Raw genomic sequence first — 6467 nt, forward strand, 5'->3', positions numbered from 1 at the left:
CTGCTGTTAAGACACATTTGTCTGGGATGTCATGCGCCTTGCTGGGTTTTTTTTTTTGTTTTTTTTTTGTTTTTTTTAAGGTGAGGTAGTTTAGGAAGGTCTGCTGTTGTAGATTGAGCTCTCACCCTCACGCTAGGTGGGGGAAAGGGTATTGGGTAGACACAGCCTCACAACTCATTCTTAGTCATTTAAATGTTAGAAGGATAGCTGAGGTAAACTTACAGCAAGCAGTAATGTTTAGGGTCATCTGTTAGTCCAGCTGTGGTGGTAGCAGGGAAACCAGTCTACTTTCCTGTTCTCCATTTGTCAGATGATTTCTGCCAGGAAGAGGATTGGGCCAGTGCTCCTCACATGGTCCCTTCTGTGTTGGAGGCTTTGTTGATGGAGACTGGTTTCCTTTAGTCTGCCTTTTTGGGTTTGAAATCAGTTTGGGGTAAAAAAAAAAACTTGCTTGAGAATAAAGACTTCCTTTCCAATTTGGGGGGATATGAGCAGAGAGGGAATTCCACTGGAAAAAAAAATACTATTTCATGCTGCAGTAGCTGTTTTGCTACTAAAGAAATAATGGTTAACTATTTTAAAAACTGTTGTTACTAATTTTATTTAGTAAAAAAGGAAAACAAACCCCTTTTAATCAGCCTTGTTTATTACCAAAAGAAATAAACATGTTTACTTCTAAATAAGAGATGTAATGCCTAAAAGCTACCTGCTTTTTGTGGGCAGAAATATAGTGTTGCCTTTACAACTGTGTGTTTTCTCTGCTGCTTACACAAGAGTTTTCTGGGGAGAGTCTTAGATCGTTTATTCAGTTGCAGAAGAAATTTGTCTGTAATGCATGTGAACTGATTGAGATACACTTTCTAAAAGAACTTTTGCCCTGTTTCTGTGATGTTAGTATTGTAAAACTGAAATGTGAATGATGCTAGGCAAAATGTGGGAATGCTTATTGACTCGGTAGCATGGTTTTTTGTTAACCAAAAACATACCTGCTCATAAGTCCATCTATAATATATATTTTTTTTCTGTCTGATTTGAATTTGTGGAGTGTGATCTACTTGAAAGCCCATTTTTAATATATGGCTGGAAGAAAGGCATACATACTGTAGGCTGTCTGTTATAACAAAAATATGAATCTCTTTCATGGCAAACATAATATTTCATAATGCCCCTTAAAATTTAAGTGTGTATTTGAAAATACAAGATGGAAACTTCAGAGATGTATGTTTGTTCTAATGTCTTTGTAGTTAGCATCTGGTATCTCTTTATAAATAAGGTATGGGCTACATTAGATGTTGTGTTAGGGTGCATGTCCTTATGTAGCCATCAAGCTTTTTTTTTTTTTTTTTCCTCTAAAAAACAGACCCAAAACAGGTGCAGAATTAAAACGGCATGTGTAGAACCAAATCTTTCCTTGAGGTGCGTGAACTTGGTAGAAAGAAGTTGAGTATATGTGCACCTGTGCATGAAATACTTATTTGTACTTGGTCACTAAAAATTGCTGTTACATCATTGTAAATTATCTCTCTCAAACTGTTGCCTTAAATGACAAAATGTTCATTATAAGGTTGTGATAGTGATGACCTAGATATTAAAGTTAATGGGAAGGACTTATTAGAAGATAAATAGCTATCAAATTCTAAAATTCAGAATTTAATGTTGATGCCCTTAGTACTACTGTAGGAAATACAGGGAGTCTAATTAAAAGTAGAGCAGCATATGGGGGGGGAGGTTTGGGCCAGGCATACACTTAATTGTCCCATTCAGAATCTCTTGTACAACCCAAGAGAAAGTATATGCGTGTTGTTGAATATTAAATGTACATGTTACTGAATAGCCTTTTTGAGGAAATGTCATGTAGTTGTTGCCTTAATGTTTCATGGACACTTAAGAGGTATTCTTTCTTCACTATTAGTTGGTTGTGAGGGGTGTTTCTGATTTAATAATTGACCCAAATCCTGCATTTAGCCCATTTGGCAGAATATTCCTTTGGCCAAACTTTTTTTTTCGTTTGTTTCTTCCTGCCAGCCTCTCAGTTGTACTTCTCATTTTGTCCTCTGCCTCTCCTCAGACCAAGTAGTTGTTGTTCTTTACCTCGTATCAAGCGTGTATTTTTCATGACTTCCATTGAGTCCATAGTAATGTTGGCTACTTTACTAAATCTCATTGGCCCTCCAGCTTCCTCCCAAAAGAGAGGATAAAGAATCTGCTGTGTGGTTTTTTTTTGTGTTTTAAGTACATTATGGTACAGGTTGCAAGTCAGTCAATTGACTGTCTTTGAAGGAAGAGAGGAGAGGTGGCTGGTGGAGACAAGGTTTCGGTTCCACTCAGAAAAGGAACCTTAATTCTTATAGGCATAGTTTATTTGAAGTATATCAAGCCTTACAACATGAACTTGGCCCACTGAATGCTTCAGCTCTATGCTTGTATCCAAGCTGTTTTGCTCATTGTTTAAATTCTCTTATGGATTCTTCTAGTACTTGCAGTGCTTAACCTCATCTTTGAAGATTATGTGTATTAGAATTGCTTTTCCTAATCTGAAGTGTAGGTAATGAATGATGGAGAATTTAGGATCTACTTCTACTTTTTTTTAAAGCCGATTCAATTACTCCACCTACCCGTAGTTCCCCATCCTGTCTTCCCTAGCTTATGAGTCGGACTCTTTTAAAATCCCTGTGGGTTTTTTCCCTGTTTTTCTGTGGGAAAGCCATGAAAAGAAAAAGGAAAAAAAAAGGCACAGGGCAGGAAGATGGTTCAATTTTACTTTGAAACTTCAAATATTTTTTCCTCTTAGTTGCAGTTGCATTTAGTGTAACAACAGCAGTCTGTTTTAAAAAAAAAAAAAAATCAAAAAAAAAAATCAGACATTTATTTTTTTGAACCTGGCGCCGCATCTATTTAATAGGGAGGTGTTTACTTCCAAGTTTGAAGTTTTGCACTTCACACTTCTTTTCTTCTGTGTAAAGGTGGTGTCTTCTCTGCTTACATCCTGTTAGTGCATATTCAAAATAAGGATGGGAGGGGGGGGATCAATCCGGTTTTTATCAAACGGTAACTATCACACAGCAACAAATTACAGAATTAGTTGGTTGGAATATTCTTGAAATTCCAGCTTCTAAGCACTATTAGCATAAGTAGTCCCATATGATTCCCAGGGCAACATTCAGGCACCACTCAAAGAAGCTGTTTTGCTGGACAGTCTTTTACAGGAAAAAGCTCTTGTATTTTTTGAGACCTGTATAATGATCTTCCTGATGATGCTTCTTAGCTGACAGCTGACTAATGAATGTCAAATGAACACTTTACCTTTCCTAGCACTTCTGCCCATTGGCCTTTATCTGCTGTTGTTCTTTATTTGGAAAATCCATTCTAATTATCATCTTGCCTTTTGAGATGCAGCCACTATCTTTTTCCTCAGTATGCCAATAAAGAATACTTGGATAAAGATTATGTTCTTGTGGGACAAATTGTGACCCTACATCTGTAGGAAAAGCTTCATTCCACATACGGCTCTCCAGTGTTCAAGGCAGTTGAGTTCTCTGTTTTTCATTCTGGTTTTGTCTCCCCATGTCCTTTATCACTTCTACCTGCATCCTAAGCAGAGTTTTTTTTTGCCAGATTCAGTTTAGAAGTGAGTGGCTGGGGCTTGAACGTGCCTTCTTGCTTCCCATTGCACTGATAGGGGGTCTCCTTTCACATGGGTGCTATTCTGCAGTGGAGGAAAAGAGGTGAAGGAATTTTTCTAAGAGTTGAATGTTCTGAACCCGGAACCAGGTTGGAAGAGCAGGATCTCGGTGCTGGCGGTCCAGGCCTCCAGATAATACGTCCAGGTTCTGGAGGGATTGAGGGCTTGGCCTCTGGCCTGTTCCACCCTGCAAGCTATGTAATGTTTAACATTCCACTTTTCTTTCTCCCCTTTAACCACTTTTTCAGACAAAAAAATTTAGGAAACATGGCAAAATAGGGCATGATAGAATTTTCTAAACCAGTGATTCTCAGCCAGGGTATTGCAGACCCCTGGGGTGTCTTGATATCCTTTTGAGGGTGTGCAGGGTGCCACTCAATGTTAATGCTGTTAGGTGTTCAAATATGATTCAGAAGATAAACCCAGAGACTTCTAGTAGGAATCCATAATGTCAAAAACTTTCTAATCTGTTGTAGCTTTTCTGAGTTCTTTTAAAAAGAAGAATTGCTCTCTTATATTTCTGTAGTCAAAAAAGGGATAAGGAAGAGCTGGCACTTTCTAAGAGGTGTCTCAAGCTGAACGAAGGGTGCCTCGAGTCTAAAAGGGTTGAAAACCAGTGGACTTCTCTTCTGAGTCTGACCTGTAGAGTTTTCACTTCATCCTGCAATGGCTTGCTGGGCCTTGAGAGCATCGTCTTGTATTGCAGTATAGGACAAAGCTAAAGACGAGTGTGTGTTTGTTTTTGCTCTTCATTTGTGAGCTCTATTTTGGAACAGGCATCATGGCACCAAGTCGGCATTGAGAAGGAGGCAGGCATCAGTGTGGATGTTTAGTTAGATTTGACCAACACTTTTGAGAATAGGGAATGATACTATTGGAGTGACCTAATTGTTCTATGGTCACTGAAGGATGGTATTTATGACTGAAATAGCAATTAGTCCTTACAGCTATGGATCCCCGGAAGCTGTTGGAGCCTTACTATGCCATCAGTCATGGGGACTGCTTGCTGCTAGGTTGAGCCTACTGCGTGGACAAAAAGTTACCACGCAGTCCTAAACCATCAACCTTTCCCATGTCATGGAAGAAATATTCATTCCTGAAGGCCAACTGTAGAGAAGGTAGAAATGCACTGTTCTCTATGGCCATATGGAACAAGACTAAGAGCAATGGCCTCAAACTGCAGAAGATAAAATTTAGGTTGGAGACCTGGGACTGCTTTCTGGTTGTGCGAGTGGTTAAGCATTGAAACAAGCTACCTAGAGAAGTTCAGGACCCTGGAAACTTTCAAGAGCAAGTTAAGTAGAGGGCTGGACTAGGTAATCTCTTGAGAGCTCTACCAGCCCTACTTTCTTAATGTCAGAGGGTGTTATAAGTAGCATGTAGCAAGAGACTTATGAGTTTTGGAGACTCCCAGTTTTTTTTTTTTCCTAATTAAAAGGGGGAAAAAAGCTGCAAATTCAGCAAGTTGTTTTATGGTAAGCTGGCTATCTATATATAATATTTTATATCTATATAAAAATGTGTGATATATCATAAAACAACGTGTGTATGTATATGTATATAAAAAATCTCTCACATATTTAGGTCTCTCTTTTTTCTTTTTTTCTTTTTGAGTGCTAAACTATCTTAAATGTACTTCTTCCTGGGAGCAGTAGTTTAGTGCTGAGCACTTATGAAAATACAGCTTGCAGTTTAAGTTGAGAAACAGGATTATGTTTTTAATTTTGCAGAATGTGACTGATCACTTACTTGTTTTTAATGAGTAGTTCATACATAATGATTTGAAGCATCTGCAGTTACAGACTTTTTCATACAAGTGTTGCTACTGTACTTCATGAAATTTAAGTTTTTGAATTTTCTTCCTAACTTAAATGTTTATTAGTGACTGATATCCAGAATATGATTTAGTCCAAGATGTTTGTGTTAAACTTGGATATTTCACAAGCATAATTTTTTTTTGTATCTAGTCTGTTGATTTATATTCTAGTGGTTCTCCTATACTCTCGTTTTTAATTATCTGATATTAAAGAATTCAGCTATCATTGACAAATTGTGCTATTGAGTTCAGCTGTCATTGACAAAGGTTTGACTTGTGTGGTGATTTATAAAATAAATGCTTGTAGTAGATTTGAATAATTAATATCATATCAATATACCACCACATGTAGCCTCAGCTGGCACACTTTCTTGTCTAATAACAGTAGAAGAGGATAGTAATTTCATTGTATCATAAGTACTAAAAAATCTTTCTAAAGTGTTACAATTTTGATATGGGGGGTGGGGTATTGGTTATAGCTGTGTTGGTCTAAGGACAGAGGCAGACAGGGTTCTTTGGGTAAATGTGATATTTTTTTATTAGACCAACTAGATCGTTGGAAAAATTGTTCTTTACAAGCTTTCAGGAGCAAACACCCTTCTTCAGGCATTGCGAGTGTTGGTTGGTGTTTGTATGTTCTCTACAATTTTGATACAGCATCTGTGATTAAATAAGGATCGGGTATAATCCAGCTGTTATGGCTAGTAAGTGCTGCAGTCTTTATATCTGCTAAAGCAGGTTATAGCTGTGTCAGACTTCCAGAAGGGATGCCAGTAGTGTGGAAACTGATGTATGTACTGTTACCACTTTCAACTAGTTTAGGAACTACTCCAGCACCATAAACCCTAAAATTTGCAGCATCTCTAGCAAGCAGCTTTAAATTACCACATTTTGATAGCTGGAATTATATTAACCATTCAACTAGAAATGGTACTTAAGAGTGATTTAAAGAGATGTAACCCAAAGACA

This window comes from Crocodylus porosus, unplaced genomic scaffold (assembly GCF_001723895.1).
Source record: "Crocodylus porosus isolate Cpor-Errol unplaced genomic scaffold, CroPor_comp1, whole genome shotgun sequence".
Taxonomy (NCBI): Eukaryota; Metazoa; Chordata; order Crocodylia; family Crocodylidae; genus Crocodylus; species Crocodylus porosus.